Source organism: Pistacia vera, unplaced genomic scaffold (genome assembly GCF_008641045.1).
Source record: "Pistacia vera cultivar Batoury unplaced genomic scaffold, PisVer_v2 Contig795, whole genome shotgun sequence".
Classification (NCBI taxonomy): domain Eukaryota; kingdom Viridiplantae; phylum Streptophyta; class Magnoliopsida; order Sapindales; family Anacardiaceae; genus Pistacia; species Pistacia vera.
Window position 1 is genome coordinate 58362 of NW_022196662.1, and position 19794 is coordinate 78155.

The 19794-nt window shown below is 34.1% G+C and overlaps 1 non-coding gene across 1 annotated transcript; it reads left to right on the forward strand.

Moving 5' to 3' along the window:
• The first annotated feature begins 287 nt into the window (after positions 1-287).
• LOC116117014 lies at positions 288-395 on the forward strand. Its single transcript, XR_004125911.1, has one exon. It is a non-coding gene; the product is annotated as a small nucleolar RNA R71 (small nucleolar RNA).
• The last annotated feature ends 19399 nt before the right edge of the window (positions 396-19794 follow it).

Sequence of the window (19794 nt, forward strand, 5' to 3'; positions counted from 1 at the left end):
ATTGGAATTTCTTAGTCCTTGTCCCATCATCATGTTGCACATAGTTTTCATTTGCTTGGTCAATTCTAAAACCTGCATAGCCAACTCATGTTAGTATTTACTTCATACATCCCTATTGACTTTCCTCTAACACTTTTCTGTTGTGAGTTGGCTCCAAGCATCTCATATAACTCATTCATCTCTTGTACAATCTTTTCTCCCATAGCACCACTTGCAGCATTATCAACCATGGCTTGACAAGCCTGTGTCAGTCCATCATAGAAAAATCGGTTCAATAACTCTAAAGGATATCTATGATGTGGAGACTAAACTAAAAACAATTTAAAATGTTCCCAAGCTTCATTGAATGGCTCACCTTCCATTTGTGAGAAAGTAGCAATCTTACCTCTAAATTCTGCAGTTTTGGCATGAGAATAGAATTTACCGATGAACTTATTATAAACTGCATCCTAAGTGGTAAGTGAAGCGGGAGTTAATGACATGAACCATGTTTTAGTTGCATCCTTCAATGTGTAAGGAAAACAATGCATCCACAACTGATCATCTGTCAAACTCTGCAAAGGAAAAGTTTGAATAGTAGAATAAAAATCATGAATAAAGGTAAGTGGGTCCTCTATGGCTATGCCATGGAATGATGGTAACATCTGAAAGTGAATGTGATTCAGTTTGTAATTCCTTGTTGCCTCATTCAACATTATGCAAGATGGCGGCATTTCTATGGTAGCACGTGCATACTCCTTCATAGGACGAGGTAATTTAGCCATTATCTCTGGTTCTGAACTTGAATCTGACAAATCTGAATCTAATGATTTTTTAGGAAGTTCTGGTTCTTTCCTCTTTCTACCAATCAAATCCATTCTATCTACGTAAGGTACTAATTCTTTATTTAGTGATCGACGACCTTGCATTAAAAAACAAACGTACCAACGAAAAAAAAAAAAGAGAAAAAAAAACCCAAATAAAAATAATACAAATTAAATTAAATAACAATAATTAAAGTACATGCTACCAAGAAAACTAAATAACTTAAAACAAATCCTCGGCAACGACACCAAAAACTTGATGAACAAATTATAATTCTCATAGTCTAGTGTGCAAAAGCAAGGGTCGATCCCACAAAGATTTGTAAGCAATTTACTAATCCTAATAACTATGCTTCAATTTGAACTAATAACTAGAATTAATAATGAAGAATTAAGGAAGATCACTTTAAAAGCAGCAACTGAATAAAACTAAAATTAAATAGCTATTGAAATTATCTAAAACCTAATTGACCAAAACCTAGGGCTCCAATTTCACCATAATTATCCAACTCTATGTCAAACATCTCTCTATTGTTTATCAATTCAATATCTAGGGTTCACATTCACGAAATCAAGGTATTATCACAAGGCGTTCAGGATTAACCTAGTATTTTTAACACAAGACTAGCTAGGGCGTATAGTCTAACCTATGAATTAAAAACCTATTAAACATAGGAATACTCGAAATTAAGAATAGAGGCGCATCTGTCAGGGCGTACGCACATACACTAATTATTCAAGAAATCATGAACCAACTAATATTTTGTCATGGCGTATACATAAAATACTGATCATTCATTCAATAATCTCAACACAAACAACCTACTAATTCACACTAAGTGTCGTCACACAATAATGAAAATTAAAGGTAGAATAAATACATGAATGAATCCAAATTTTAATTGAATTGATAACAATAAATATATGTTTAAACATAGAGCCTTCCAATTAGGCTACATTAGATCCCTAAATAAGAGTTTAGTTACACTTTGACATTAAAGAGAGCAAACCTGAAATTCCCCCAAAAGCATGAATAATCCAAACCCTAGTAAGAATCTCCTTTTCTTTCTTGATAAAAAAAAGCAACTCTCAATTTAGGTCAAAGAGTCCCTAAAATAAATTATAAAGTCCTATTTATACTTTTCCTTTACTAAGGGTGTTTTTGGGAGAGTCCAAGTTCAAGTTGGAGTTGGAAAAGGTAAGATTTTTATTTTTCTCGTGATCCATGCCACGATGTGATTTTCTGGCATGCAAACATAAAACTTTGTCACGCCGCAGCGTGAACCTTTTGTCCAAATTCAGCTTTGCACACCGCGGCACAGAAAAACCATGTCATGGCGCATAAAAACCATGTTGCAGCGCCATCCAACAATTTCGCATTCTTTCTTTTGCTTGACGATCCGACTTTTGCATGTACAAAGCCTCCAACCACTGTGTGAGCATAAATTCATAACTTTTTCCGCCTAAAAACCTAAAACTCATACACATACCCGTTATTCTGGAAAAAGAAATATACAAAGAAACTTGCATAAAAATAATCCATGAAAGTCACGAATTCCCTACAATCTACTCATAAAATCATGGAATATATGTATCATTTCATCACTCATCAGACACCCTTGTCCACTCACTCATCAACAAAATGGGAGAGTAGAGAGAAAACATAGACAACTAGTTGAACAAGGATTACCTCTTCTTGCCCAAGCTAGCATGCCATTAAAATTTTGGTGGTATGCATTCCAAACAACTGCCTATCTCATAAACAACTTCCCACACCTATTTTGGACAATTTTTCACCTTTTCAAAAATTATTCCATACTGCCCCTAACTATTCTGCCATAGGAGTGTTTGGTTGTGCTGTTTACCCCTTTATTAGACCCTATAACACTCACAAATTTAATTTCCATACTACTAAGTGTACTCTTATTAGTTATAGTCTATATCATAAAGGGTATAAGTGCTTAGCTCTTTATGGCAGAATTTACATTTGTCAAAGTGTTAAGTTTGATGAGTCAGATTTTCCATTCCAAAATTCTGCCACTTCAGCTCCAGTTTCATCTATTCCACCATTCAATTTTGAGACACATTTACCTTCCCCTATTATTTCAACCTGGCATGTACCTACTACTGTGCTTTATTCCTCTCCCATGTTATCTACAAACTCTGACTATCCTCATGCACATGATCATTTGAACACATTAACCAAGACACATTTCACTCTAGTTTTGTCTTAGTCAAGTCCAATTCAACGATTCTCAAGTCACTAAAAATGTTGAACTATCTCCTGTGTCCACAGCCTCTAAAATTGAAGAGTCCTTACTGTCACCTGTTACCATCTCTTCTAATAACTCCTTTGACACTATACCACTTACAGTGACCTTACCTTTAGTAGCATCTTTACCTTTTGAAACAAATACCCATCCTATGATAACTAGAGCAAAGGCCAAAGCCCATAACACTGCCCTATTGACATCCTTATCTCTAGATACCAACGAACTAGTCATTGTGTCAGAAGCACTCTCCCATCCATCTTGGAAAGCTACTGTGCAGGTTGAGTATGATGCCTTGTTGTCTAACCAAACCTGGGAGCTTGTTCCAACCACCTCTAAGATGCATCCAGTAGGTTGCAAATGGGTTTTTAAGATTAAAACTAATCCTAATGGTTCTATAAAGAGGTTTAAAGCTAGGTTAGTTGCCAAAGGGTTTCAACAGACCCCTGGCATAGACTACCTTAAGACATTCAGTCCAGTGGTTAAGTCTCCAACTATTAGAGTTATTTTGAGTTTGGCAGTAAACTATGGATGTGATACACAGCAAGTGGACATCAATAATGCCTTCTTAAATGGAGATCTTCGAGAACAAGTCGATATGGTACAACCTGAAGTATTTGTCTATACACAGTATCCTCATCATGTTTGTAGATTGACCAAAGCTCTTTATGGTCTTGAACATGCCTATAGGGCCTAGTTTGATAAGCTTAAGAAAGCATTTCTTGGTTGGGGCTTTGTTCATTCTCTAGTAGATCCTAGTCTCTTTGTGAATAAAAAAGAAGGCACATTGATGTATGTTCTAGTGTATGTGGATGATATATTACTCTCAGGAAGTGACTCCAACTTGGTTCAAAAAACTGTTTCTGATCTTAACACACAATTCGCATTGAAGACTTTAGGATCTCTCAAGTATTTTCTTGGATTTGAGGTGACAAGAAATAATCTAGGAATTCATATGAATCAGGAGAAATATGCAAAACATCTACTGGTTAAAAAAAAAAAATGGTGGATTGTAAGCCTTGTTCTACTCCAATGGTTGTTGGGGCTAAGCTTGCTCTTGAGGACATTGAACTTTTTGACAATCCAGGACTTTATAGAAGTATAGTGGCTGCATTGCAATATTTAACATTGTCTAGGCCTAATACTTCTTGCTCAGTAAACAAGCTTAGTCAGTTCTTTAAAGCCCCTACTGAACTGCACTAACATGCATGTAAAAGCCTGTTATGATATCTCAAAAGTACCTCAAATTTTGGCCTTCAATTTTGTCCCAGTCATAGACTTAATCTGGAGTGTTACACTAATGCAGATTGAGCTTGCAATCCACTGGACAGAAGATCTACCAATGGTTGTTGTGTGTTTCTTGGTTCCAACGTAATTTAGTAGAATTCAAGGAAGCAAAAAGTTGTGGCTCTCTCTTCCACTAAGGCAGAGTATAGAGCCCTTGCACAAGGCTTAACTAAAATAGCTTGGTTATGCAATCTCTTTTCTAAAATTGGTCTCAAATTGATTGAAATACTTGTCATCGGGTGTGACAGCCACAATGTAGGTTCTCTTGCTTCCAATCCTATCTTTCATGGCAAGACTAAGCATATTGAGCTAGATGCTCACTATATACAAGAACAAGATATAGCAAACAAGATTAAGGTTCAATATGTTCCAACTGAGTATCAAAAGGCTGATATATTCACCAAATCACTTTTAGCTTCCAGGTTTGAAACAATTCGAGAGAAACTTATTGTAAAGGCATCTGCTAGTGTATAATTAATGCAGTAGTAGACTTTAAACTCAAGAGTTATTAAGTCGTGTCTACAATTGTGAAGTATGGTGTATATTTGAGTTTGTCTATTGAGAATATATGGTAGAGTTATTCTTTTAAGTTCTGAGGAATACATGGTAGAGCTTTTCCTTTAAGTTCTGAGGAACACTCACTAGAAACTTGCTGAGGAATACAGTTTTGTTCTGGTGAAATTTGCTAATAGATATAAGTGAAGTTTGATTATACTTCTTATTTGCAGTCTTATTGCAGTTTGGATGTAGTTCTGGTTTAGTCTTATTGAAGTTTGGCTATGTTAGGAAACGATCTAACTCATGGCAGCGGAAAACAAAACTTTTAAAGCATAGATCGTTCCCATTAAACCAAGATTAGGATACAGATAATATGTTAAATAAAAAATTTGCAGTAATATGAACGATCAAAGTAAAGATTAGAGTTCATACGCATGTTTGGAGGCTCCTTCAAACTTTTCTCTGAATCTTTTCACTACGGATCCAAGAACAAGATCAAACCAGTGGTAATCCACACGAAGATAACCCAAAAAGCTAAAGAGGGATTTGCTAGATCCTCTTTAGCTTCAAGAACCAAATCAAGAATCAAAGAAACTTTGATTCAATGAACCAAGGGTGACGTGAGACTTGGGAGAGGGTTGTGTTTTTTCTTTCAATGAAGAATGATTGAATACTTGTTATTTTTCTCTCTTTTCTCTGGTCATATGAAAATCACAAAAACCTTGCACTTCTATAGTGCACATGAAACCCTATTCCAATAAGGAATAGGCTTAGGCTCCAACCCAAACAACCCCCTATATCCAAACACTCCCAATCATGATATTTTATTTTAATTATTATTATTTCCAATTAAACTCAATTAATATATTTATAGAAATATATTAACATTTAATGATAATAATAATCCATTTAAATATATGTGTACATATATTTAAATATAATCTCACTTATTTAATTTTAATATCAAATTAAATATAGGCAACAACCTTAGCATATTTAATTGCACTGTGAGATTACCAAAATACCATTTCGCCCTAAAAGACAAAAACGCCCCTTGCACAAACTGATTCTTAAATTATCTTCTATGTGTGTGACCTGTAGGCTCCTCATCATACCGGCAGTGTGTAGTATTGCGATTAACACCAATTAATCGTCTCACTACATACAGACCAAGATTGGCCCCTGGCAAGGCATCATGGCCCTAAAAGATGAAAACGATCCTTGCACAAACTGATTCTTAAATTATCTTCTATGTGTGTGACCCGTAGGCTCCTCATCATATCGGCAATGTATAGTATCGCGATTAACACCAATTAATCGTCTCACTACACACAGACCAAGATTGGCCCCTAGCAAGGCATCATGGCCACCCGATAGATTTGAATTCAACGAAGCAACTACCTATCAAAGATATGGTTACCGTGCAATTAAATCATTTCATCATCTGTTATGTCATCGAGACTGAGGTATAGAAATAGTGTCAACCTCAGTTACTCTCGCTATATATGTATTCAGTTACTGGACCAATGACCGAAATAATAAATTAGATTGAGCAACAACTCAATCCCACTGTGGCCATAATTTTAGTGTCATTGTCATTTACTGAATTGCGCCGTGAGATAAATTCTCCCGTACCCAGGAGTGATGAATCCTCTGTCAATCCACCATAGTCTTGATACACTACTTGATGCAGCCAATCACTACCATATTGACAGCTCTGAATAGAACTGCGTTGGGCTAGTGTCAAACTACACTAATCAGTGCACAAGGCGCTCTAGTGATCTCAAGTCCAAGGATCACATGCACCACCATTCATTAGAGGATCTATTCCATAGACACTAGGGTTACCATCTATATGGAATCCTCTAGTGGGTCAATCCAGTAAACTTGCTGTAACGTCCACATCGAGGTACGTAGCTTTACTTATGCCATAATACCCTTAGTTGAATTTTGTTAAAGCTATCTTGAACAAGTGTGAAGAAAATGCCTTAAAATTCCATTAGGGGTAAAATGGTTTTTTCACTCATAATTAGTTGAAAAAGTGGGGAGTGAAAAGAGATAGAATTTCATGGAGAATGCAATAAAAATGAGGGCATTATGGTAATTGACTAAGGGACATAGATGGAATTTCATAGAAAGTGCAAGGGTAAAATGGGAAACTATAAGTAATATTTTGTTATATCAAGAGTTGAAGAATGAAACCCTAGCCATTCTTCCCCTTACATTCATACCACCTTCCACCCAAGCTCTCTCAAATTTCTTCACTCATTTTTCAAGGAAATTCATAGATCTTGGTTTATTTTTAGTGGAATTTCAATCCCAAGCATCCTTAGGTAAGATCCTTGCACTAAGATGTGAGATTTAATTTTTAAAGTGTTGAATTCTTATGATTTGTGTTCATAGGATTTAAGAGAAAGAGAGTTGGATCAAGGAAGACTACTAAAGTGTTGGATTGCTCACATCTAAGGTAAGTAAATCCAACCCTAGTTATGATTGGAGTAAACTTGTGTGAAGAACTTCCTTTATGCATGTATGTGCTTATATATAAAGAATTGTTGATGGAATGGATGCTGAATGATGATTAGAATTTATCCATGAGAAGTAGTGTTTGTATACTTGATGTTTAATGAGAGTTTGGATGAATTATGGAAGAATTGGAGTGGAATTTATGGAGTGTGAATCTTGGACAGGTTTGACGTTAATTTTGGTGAATTTTATTCCAAATTTTGGTGGCTTAGAAGAGAGGTAGAAATGTAGCCAAATTAGAGTTGATGTGTGCATACAAATTGTTTGATGAAATGTCAAAGAGAAGTGCATACATGATTATGATTATTTGTTATATTGATATGAGTTTTTAGATGGTAGAGAATGACATGTTTACATTCCATATTGCATTATTGCATCCAAACATGTGAATTTAGAAAGAATAATAAGCATGAGCCCATCTACATCCATACATATTCATAAGAGCATTAAAGAGCATTAAAGAACAAAGAATAAAGAGAAAGAAAAGAGAAATATTAAAGAATAATTCAAAACTGAAATTTTATTTAAAGAAGTATAAAAAGATAAGAGAAGAAAAGGTTGTTGCGATGAGGAACCCTTGAGTGGCAAAGAAGAATAGCCTCACATGCACGCCGCCTTTAGTGAGCGGCCTTAGAATAAGAAAGAGGAATTTGTACAGTTCGTTAGAAGTGCATATGGATGAGAACTATACCCAGCAGAGCATACCTACATGCACGCTGCCTTTAGTGAGTGGCCTCAGAATCAGAAAGAAGAATTTGTACAGCCTGTTAGAAATACATGTAGATGAGGATTGTACCCACTCACATGGCATCAACCGAGTCCGATCGGCAAGAAAGAATAGAAAAGAAAAGAAAAGAATGAATAGAAAGAATAGAAAAGAATAGAAAGGAAGAATAGAAAAGAAAAGAAAGAATAGAAAGAAAGAAAGAAAGCATAGAAAGAAAAACAGAGAAAAAGACACAGGAAACAGATTAAGAAAATAGAAAAACAGAAAAGAAAATGCACATCCTATGCATTTGTGCATTTGCATCATACCTAAGCATGATACCATGCCTACTATCATGAGTAGTGAGAAATTAGAAATTGAGAAAGAACAGAGAAGTGCGACGTAAGGAAAGAAATTCAGAACAAAAGCAACAGAGAGAGAAGAGTAATATGGCGGGTTTACTTACTGAGCAATTAGTGCTCACCCTGTTATTTTCAATGTTTTTGCAGGTAGTAGGTGAGATGCGGTCGCTTGGAATGTCAAGAAGCAAAAGGGTTTGGCAACACTGCCGAGTTGTTGTTTTGTGACTGTATTATATTATGTAAAGATTTGTATATAAAGAAAAATTAGATATGGGCCCATTATTTTATACTCATCTACATGCATATTTTCTTATATATATCGAGTGAGTTTTACTATTATTTTATGAGTATACTAGCTAGAGAGAGAAAGTATTACATTTGCCTACAACAAGCACCCATATGTTGCACCAGGTTGTCAACAAACAACCTTTGACAAGTGAGATCAATCACTGTCTTTTGACAGGGTCATTCAACACTATGTTAGCCTTATCGTATTATCTATGTCCTTGGTCAGAATAATACTAGGGCTACGGACGTTTCTAGAGTGGCCACCATATGTGCTCATAGGGTTCTCACTATCAAGATTTGAAACACTTGATACCCTTGTCATGGTTCTACCATTCTAAGGACATATATTAATACATATAGATATGATTTACACAATATGGAATAAACTGTCTTTTATTGATCAATGAACATTATTACAAAGAGCCAATTTACAATAATTGAGTAGCTCTAGTACACTCACTCTAACAAGCTATAGCTCTGGTGCAATCTTATTTGCACTTCGTATGTACAGTTTTTTATTGAAGTTTGGTTGAAGCTCTAGCACAGTCTTATTTGCACATCTTATCTGCAGTCTTGTTGAAGTTTGGCTATAGTTTTGGTGCAGTCTTGTTTGCACTACATATTTGCACTCATGATCAAGATCTGCAGGTTGAGCTACTGATGGAATTATGCAGGTGGTGTAGTTTTGATAAAGTCTTTAGTGATGAAGTCTTATTTGCACTAAACTGATGAAGTCTTGTTTGCACTCTTGATCTAGGCAATTGATGAAGTTCACTAAAAGTTATGCAGTTATGCAGACTTGTTGGTAACATTTGTTTGCAGGGTAATTGATGAAGTTCACCAAAATTGGTACCTGGTATAAGGAGCAGCAAGTGAATAATATAGGAAAGATTTGGTAAGAATAGAAGAAAAGATGTTTTGTTTAAGGGCGGATATTAGGATAAGTTGGTAACATGGAATATTGGAAGTAGTGACAAGTAGTAGTAGAGGTTTTGTTTAAGGGAGGATGTTAGGATATTAAGAATAGTTGACTGAGTTTACTTAGTTAGCTGTTAGAGTAGTTAAGCTTTGGAAGTTACTATTTTACCCTTCCTTTTTATTATAAATTTGTAAAGCCATGATTATTTTGGTTAATGAAAAATTCAATCTTCTTCTCAAACTCATCTCTGTTTCTCAGCTCATATTTTACAATTCTCTACTAACTAACTATATAGTGAAGTTAAAATGAATGTGGGTATTATCATGAGGACAAATTAGCAAGGTTGATTCATAAATTGAGGTTACGGTTNCATTCCATATTGCATTATTGCATCCAAACATGTGAATTTAGAAAGAATAATAAGCATGAGCCCATCTACATGCATACATACTCATAAGAGCATTAAAGAACAAAGAATAAAGAGAAAGAAAAGAGAAATATTAAAGAATAATTCAAAACTGAAATTTTATTTAAAGAAGTATAAAAAGATAAGAGAAGAAAAGGTTGTTGCGATGAGAAACCCGTGAGTGGTAGAGAAGAATAGCCTCACATGCACGCTGCCTTTAGTGAGCAGCCTTAGAATAAGAAAGAGGAATTTGTACAGTTCGTTAGAAGTGCATGTGGATGAGAACTGTACTTAGCAGAGCATACCTACATGCACGCCGCCTTAGTGAGCGGCCTCAGAATTAGAAAGAAGAATTTGTACAGTTTGTTAGAAATGCATGTAGATGAGGATTGTACCCACTCACATGGTCAGGGTTCCGAATCCATGCCTCAACCGAGTCCTATCGGCAAGAAAGAATAGAAAAGAAAAGAAAAGAATGAATAGAAATAAAAGAATGAATAGAAAGAATAGAAAAGAATAGAAAGGAAGAATAGAAAAGAAAAGAAAGAATAAAAAGCATAGAAAGAAAAACAGAGAAAAAGAAACAGAAAACAGATTAAGAAAATAGAAAAACAGAAAAGAAAATGCACATCCTATGCATTTGTGCATTTGCATCATACCTAAGCATGATACCATGCCTACTATCATGAGTAGTGAGAAATTAGAAATTGAGAAAGAACAGAGAAGTGCGACGTAAGGAAAGAAATTCAAAACAAAAGCAACAGAGAGAGAAGAGTAATATGGTGGGTTTACTTACTGAGCAATTAGTGCTCACCCTGTTATTTTCAATGTTTTTACAGGTAGTAGGTGAGATGCGGTCGCTTGGAATGTCAAGAAGCGAAAGGGTTTGGCAACACTGTTGAGTTGTTGTTTTGTGATTGTATTACATTATGTAAAGATTTGTATATAAAGAAAAATTAGATATGGGCCCATTATTTTATACTCATCTACATGTATATTTTCGTATATATATCTAGTGAGTTTTACTATTATTTTACGAGTATACTAGCTAGAGAGAGAAAGTATTACATTTGCCTACAGCAAGCACCCATATGTTGCACCAGGTTGTCAACAAACAACCTTTGACAAGTGAGATCAGTCACTGTCTTTCGACAGGGTCGTTCAACACTATGATAGCCTTATCGTATTATCTATGTCCTTGGTCAGAATAATACTAGAGCTACGGACGTTTCTAGAATGGCCACCATATGTGCTCATAGGGTTCTCACTATCAAGATTTGAAACACTTGATACCCTCGTCATGGTTCTATCATTCTAAGGACATATATCAATACATATAGATATGATTTACACAATATGGAATAAATTGTCTTTTATTGATCAATGAACATTATTACAAAGAGCCAATTTACAATAATTGATTGGCTCAAATACACTCACTCTAACAAGCTATAGCTCTGGTGCAATCTTATTTGCACTTCGTATGTACATTTTTTTAATGAAGTTTGGTTGAAGCTCTAACACAGTCTTATTTGCACATCTTATCTGCAGTCTTGTTGAAGTTTGGCTATAGTTTTGGTGCAGTCTTGTTTGCACTACATATTTGCACTCATGATCAAGATCTGCAGGTTGAGCTACTGATGGAATTATGCAGGCGGTGTAGTTTTGATAAAGTCTTTAGTGATGAAGTCTTATTTGCACTAAACTGATGAAGTCTTGTTTGCACTCTTGATCTAGGCAATTGATGAAGTTCACTAAAAGTTATGCAGTTATGCAGACTTGTTGGTAACATTTGTTTGCAGGGTAATTGATGAAGTTCACCAAAATTGGTACCTGGTATAAGGAGCAGCAAGTGAATAATATAGGAAAGATTTGGTAAGAATAGAAGAAAAGATGTTTTGTTTAAGGGCGGATATTAGGATAAGTTGGTAACATGGAATATTGGAAGTAGTGACAAGTAGTAGTAGAGGTTTTGTTTAAGGGAGGATGTTAGGATATTAAGAATAGTTGACTGAGTTTACTTAGTTAGCTGTTAGAGTAGTTAAGCTTTGGAAGTTACTATTTTACCCTTCCTTTTTATTATAAATTTGTAAAGCCATGATTATTTTGGTTAATGAAAAATTCAATCTTCTTCTCAAACTCATCTCTGTTTCTCAGCTCATATTTTACAATTCTCTACTAACTAACTATATAGTGAAGTTAAAATGAATGTGGGTATTATCATGAGGACAAATTAGCAAGGTTGATTCATAAATTGAGGTTAAGGTTAATATCGATATTATCAACCTAATTAGGGACGAAATTTTTCGTCCCCAAGTCACCACACCATCAAGGATGAAATTTTTCGTCCCAATTCTCTGTACCATTAGAGATGAAATTTTTTGTCCAATTCACCACATAGACAAGGATGAAAATATTTGTCCCCAATTATCGACCCAATTAGGGACAAAATTTTTTCCATTGTGCTTTTTTTAGGGACAAAACAGTGTTATTGGGATGAATAGTTATTCTTTCGTGGACAAAAATTTTATGACAAAATAAATAATCTTTAATGATAAAATCGATTTCATCTCCAATGGCGTGGCTTTGGGGACGATTCGTTTTTTCGTGGGCTTACCCTTTGGTAACACAACGTTGGGGACGATTTAGTCTATCGTCTCGCATTATTTTTCAGATGAATTTTTCACTTCTGTGATGAAAAGTTTCGTCCTAAATTAAATTTCTTGTAGTGATGTTATGGTATTACTTTTCTTGTGTGTTTTAGTGTACAAGTGAAGCTTACTCTCAATCTAGTTGAGGTGGTTTTGAATAGGTGTCCAAAAATTCCTCCTATTAGAGTGAGGACCAATATATATATATAATATATTATATATCTATATATATATATATATTATATATATATATTGTTGCACTGATAGATTTATAGTGAAGTAAACTTAGATGGAGTAACACGTGACCAATAGACTTAACAGGAAAAATAACCTCAGATAGAATGACACAGTTGATTGACAGCACAACTGAGACATGTGGCGTGAATCTAGCTTATGGATTTACCGCTAACAAAAATAATAAAGAATATGAAAATATTAAAAAATCATTACAAGACAAGAGAACGGTTCTTTTACAATCATAATATGCTATCAATTTATAAGGAAATTAAATAAAATATCAATAATATAAAAAATGCATAAAATGGTTTTCAATATGTTATTAATATTAGTCAAAACATGTTTTTATACATTATTCAAAGTTGCTGTTCACAAAATGTTTTGCCTCTGTAAATGGTCCCAAGAGATTGACATGAACTTGTCGGCGGTCTTTCCTTGGCCAAAAGGAGGTCTTCAACATGCCTACTAGATCACCATCGACTAGGTGGTGTGATGTCAAACCTTATAGAATGGGTGGCGAAGTCTCACTGTTTTTTATCTTCTATAAATATTAAAATTTACTTAGGAAGGCAAACTTCCAACTCCTAATTTAATTTTTTTTCTTAGTCTCTCGTATCATCTGGTAGTTAATAATATAAAATGTATAGTATTGACTTAATTGTTGAAGAGTCTACATTGATACTCCTCGTCAACTTTTAACCCTTTTTTTTTTTTTTAATGATCGAGGGTGTCCAGGCCAACTTAGTACATCCCAACTATATCTGGACCTTTGAATATGGTAGAAAGAGCTCCAATGGTCACTCTATTAGCAGCTAAGATGAATTAAACTTAAAACTTTAAGTAACACAGTAAGAATCTTAGTTGACCATTTGGCAAAGTGGGGTTTTTTTTAACCTAATTTCTTGCATAGAGTATAAAGGTGGAAGATCTCTGTCGTTTTTTTTTTTTTTTTTTTTGCATAAATACATTAATAATTAACATTGACAAGTTCAATAGACGTAAGCTACTAGGGCTTTGACCAAGCAAAATATAGAATCAATTGAGCTCAAGTTGCATCGTACTTCTATCTTGTTAAGAAACTTATATTAATTTTTCAAAGCTTCGATCAGATTTTTTTTTTTTTTTTTTTTTTATGGAGCAAAAGTTGTTTTCAATTGAATTAAACCGTTTGTATTGAATTATTGTAAAAAAAAATTGTATTTAATTGAATAAAGAAAGAGATAATATCTAAAATACAATAAGAATCGAATAATGTCATACATTCTCATTCCATATTTGCATGTCAACAATTATTTTTTTTATTTTTATTTTTGGAAACCTAATTGCACAGGAAATAAATAAAAGTTTTATATCAAAGAGCACTTTAATTGATCTTTTGTGGCAGTTGAGAGGGTGGCGGAAATATTGAAGTCTATGCTTCATTGAAAAAAAATATTATGGGTATCCAGTAATGTAATTAAAAAAAAATGGGGGCGCGGAAGTATTTTTGAGATGCTATGTTATATTTTGTTAAAATAAACAGATAATTAGACAAAAATGAAGTTTCAGCATGTCTCTTAGTCATAATTGGCTAATTAATTTTTTGTTTAAGCTAATAATTTCTTGGTTGGCAAATAAGACCATAATGTTTATTCAGTAGTTACAGATAGTTTATTATTTATTTTTTTGAATGTGGCATATATATACACTAATTAGTTAATAAACTCATTTTTCGATTCACCCTCTTCTGGAATCTTTCCAATTCCTTACCCTTAGATGGTATCAGAGCCGTGACTAAATCAATGGCTAAGTCTCCTGGTTTGACTTCATCTCCTCTACCTAACAGTTCAAGGAAATGTTAAGAGAAGGTCTTAATCAATCCACTTCTGCAATTGCTTCCAGCTTGCAAGTAATCAATCTGAGCTCATTTATGACAATTACAGGTTCTAGAGCTCGCAAGTCCTGTTTGCAGTGGGGTCGCACGACTTAGAGATCATTTGCTAGGTAAATCACTGCCCTCCGCTTTTGTTCTGTCTGATTCAATGTTGAAGAGAGCTAGGTCAACTTAGTGGAGAACTTAGGGCTAAAAATGAGTTTGTCAAAGACAAAATTAATCCAAGTTATATCATGTGGAGAGAAAAAACAGTTTGTTATTAGCGTTTTAGCTTCAATTTCAGAAAGCATGCTTGGTATTGTTTTGAAGTGTAGAATATTCCACTGAGATTTGGAGAGTCTTAGAGAATGAATTTATCACATACTCAAAAGCTAGGGCTTTGCATCTTGAGAAACTACTACAGACAACTTAGAAGTGTATATGAGTATTGGAGAGTATATCAAAAAGATGAAAGAAATAAGTGAAGTCTATCAGCAAGTGGTAGGTTATTTTGGATGAAGATTTGTTGTAGTTTGTTTTAGATGACTTAGGTCTGAGTATGATGCTGTGGTGGGAAACCTACCTCTAGACTTGAATCTAAAATTGATTTAGTTACTCTTCAAGAAGCCCAATTTTTGCTTAAAAATATGAGATTAGGCTTGACAAATGTAACTCAATTGACTTGTACAATAGCTCAGCCCATATTGCCACTACTAATACTACCGAAAATACTGGAAATATAGTTAACAACAGCTCTCCACAAGGTCAGAGTAGTGACAATGTTGGGGTATTGTGGTAGTTTAACACTGTTCCCTTCTTAATCTTTGGGAAATCCACATTTACCAATACCTATACATTCCATCCAATAATATGCTACTAGTTCAAATGTCATCCTTTTCCTAAATAACAGTCCATGTTCCATCCTAGACCTCTAGCTTATGCCATATGGTAGAGGCAGAGGTCATGGCAATAATCGAAATAGATTGATATGCCAAGTTTGTAATAAAGCTGGTCATTCCGCAATTCAATGTACCATAGATTTAACACTACCTACAATAGCAATATGCAATATTCTAGTCCTTCAAGTTTACCAACCCAATCCCCAATAGTTCTAACACAAACAGCACCTCAATCGTGATCAGTTTACATCTCGTTCTAATTTTAAACAAATGCCTCAAATGGCCATTACAGTTTGGTTCACAGCTTGATCAATCCAACTTTATCTTGGGTATACTGGTATCTCTCAGAACCAAGAATGTGACACATAATGTCTTCCTCAACATCCACCTTTGGATTGCCTGGTAAAAAAACTACTGGTCCTGTTCATAATCAAGCTTTTATAGTTGCAACCTCTTCTGGCCTAAATCACACTTCATAGCTGCCTCCATGTGCCTCTCAATTCACTCCCATAGATCCATATGGTATAGGGCTCAGGGGCAACAGACCATGTTCTCAAATTTGAGCAATTTGAAAATCAACAAGGAAGATGGTGGGGGCAACAACTTCAAGTGGGGAATGGTGAGTATCTTGAGATATCTCATACTAGTAACACTTACTTACCTAGTCTTTTTCATTCCAAATGTTATATCTTAGATATTTCTATGTGTTCCTAAAATACTAAAAACTATCAAGTATTTCTAAGTTTACTGAGGGCAAATATGATTGTTTGATTTAATGCCAATTGTTGTGTTGTCAAGGACCAAGTAACCAGGGCAATCTTACGTAAGGGATCTTAAAGGTGCTTGTACCAACTGCATATCCCTTGTTCGATTCTTATCAAAACCAGCCTACACACCTGCTTTAAAGAATTTTAATTTTACTTGCTACAATGTCATTGTAAAGATTCTCTTATAATGACTCAAAGTCAGCTTGTCAACTAATCCTAGTGTTAAAAAATATGTCACTCTTGTACAAATGTTGGTTACCGCAGATACCTCTTTTGTAATTCAGGTTTTACTTCCCTGAGTCCTATTGTCACCGATACTGTGTTTCCTACACAATGTCAAACCTTCAATGTCAATAAAAATCCCAATTCTGGTGTGTCATTACAAAATTGCAATGTTTTAACCTTTGACTCATATTGAATCTCTTGATACTAAACGATATGACTATGCAAAAGTGTGTTGACAAATGACAAGTCTGCTATACCTATACAACCATTGTATTAATTTGCCTTCTACTCATGTTGGATTTTTTAATAATGAGTGTGTGGTGTGTAACAATTTTCTGATACTCCATCTGAACTTGCATATTCTGTCTTGCCTAATGATGAAAATGTCAAGTCTACTTGTCTATGCCCCTACTCATGTTGATTAATTGATAATAACTTGCAAGTGTGTAGTAATTTGCAGATACTCACACTTGAATCTCGTGTTTTAGCCAAAAACATGCCAAGTTGGTGTGCGTATTCTGATCATGAGAATCGTTTGATAATGAGTTGCAAATGTATAATGTTTCATCTAATTCTCAACCTGAATCCAAGTCTGATGTGCCTATGCTTCGGCTCATGATGAATTGTTTGATAATGAGTTGCAAATGTATAATGTTTCATTTGATTCAACCTAAATCCACTACTTGTCCAATAATCTGAATTATACTGATTCATCTCATGCACAAGTTCATGTTTACATGTGAATACCACTGACCAGCATTATGTAACTTGCATGAACGACTAGGACGCCCTCATTCAAGTGTTAACTAAACTAGGAAAGAATTAGTTCAGCAATGCTATCCTTCTTTCTTTTGTGATGCTTGTCAACTAGGAAAGATGTACAATGCTAATTTTTCCTTCACTACACAAGCCAATACTCTTCTAGAATTAGTTCATAGTGATGTTTGGGGTCCTGCACCCCTACCATCCTCTAAAGGTTTTAGATAATAAATCCAATTCTTGGATGATTTTAGTTGATACACTTGGCTATTTCCACTAAGACCAAAGCAGAGGTTAAATCCATCTTCATTAAATTCCATCACTTAGCTGAAAGACGGTTTGACATTAAGTTAAAGTGTCTTCAATTTGATCAGGGGAGAATTTATTGCCCTTCATCTTATCTTACAGACTTAGGCACTCAATTTAGGCACTCATGTTCTCTATTCATCAACTAAATGGAAGATGTGAAAGGAAACATAGGCTGTAGTGGAAACAGGTCTTACACTTCTTGCACATGCACATATGCCTCTCCAATTTTGGGGTTATCATTTGAAACTGTTGTATACTTGATTAATAGAATGCCAACAGAGTAATTCTACTTATATTTTATAACGTTTTCAGAAAACGATTTATTTCTTCTTCACAAAAATACTGTTATTAGCATTTTATATATGAAAGTAGTTTCAATGTTAACAAATTTAATTTTAACAGACTAAAATTTGTATCTGACATTTATTTAAATATATGTTTATGAAACATACAACCCATGTCAGGATAAGAATGAAAAACACAAAAAGTTTTTTATAAAAAGTATCAATGTAATAAATAAATAAAATATTTTATTATTATTATTTTTAATATGGGAGTTCTAAATTAAAGGCTTTTTAATGATTTTGAATATATATTGATTTAATCAAAATAATTAGATTACATGAAGTCTAATTTGTTAAAGCTAATTTTATATTTGTTTTTTTCATTTAACATTTTTTAAACAAATTTTTTAGTGAAACTCATCCTAGTCTTTAACTTTTTTTTTCCAAAAGTTTGACCCGGGTCACAGTTAACAGTGGTTCCACCCCTGCATTCCTCATATCATATCATATATCATCTAAATGCACAAAATATTTCATTAACACAATCTTTTATTGTACGTACACATATAGTCCAAAATATTTAACAATACGATATTAAATTTGAGAATAAATACAATATTAAAATACAACCTTAATTTGTTTGTTATAAATATTTTAAAGATGTGATAGTGTCACAAGTAGGGACGGAGCTACATTGGATCAGTGAAGGCTGCTGACCCCACTAGCCCAATGTGTATTTTTCATTTGTTAATCAATATGTTCTTACTTATATTTGACCCTACAATATTATGTTAAATCAAGTTATTGACAATGTTAAATAATATAAATATTTTTTTTATTTTTTATGTTACTATTTATGTAAGAATTTAAGTCTTAAACTAGATATTCAAATTTTATTACATTAATATTTTAATTTTACTAGTTATTAAATACAATTGTTGATGCAGTTTTTACACCAATGAAAAGTACTCCCTCCGTTTCTCTTTAAATGTCGTTTTAAGTTATTGCACGCTTTGTAATAATTAATTTTTTAATGTAAACATTTTTTCCCTTTGCTGCTTCTTTTGAAAGTGCGTGGGAAATGACAATGAATTAGGAAAATAAATGGCTTTTAAAGAGAAAGAGAGAGAGAGAGGAGATGAGGGGTGAGGGAAAGGAGAGAGGGAGACAGGGCATTACTTCGAGAAAGAGAGAAAGGGTTGCATTTGGCCAAACAACATTTATTTTGGAAAAAGTTTATAAGGCTAAAACGACTTTTAAAGAGAAATGGAGGGAGTATATGAATTTGTTGACGAAATCTACGTAAGAGTTTGCAGTAAACCAGTGTTATAATCCAAAATCAATATGGAAATAACAAGCAAACACAAAGAACAAAGAATTTTTAAAGTGATTCAAATGCAAGGTGCAAATTCTACGTCCATTATTATGATATTACTTTTCATGTGTGTTTTTAGTGTACAAGTAACGTTTACTCTCAATCTAGTGGAGGTGGTTTTGATAAGTGTCAAAAAATTCCCCCAATTACGGTGAGAGACTAGTATATATATTGTTAAACTGGTAGATTTACAAATGAAGTAAACCTCAGATGGAGTGACACGTGACACCGACACACTTACAAGTAAAGTAAACCTTAGATAGGATGACACACGACATGATTGACAACACAACTTCGAGATACACGGCGTGAATCTATGCTGTATGGATTTACCATCTAACAATAATAATAAAGAATATGAATATATTAAA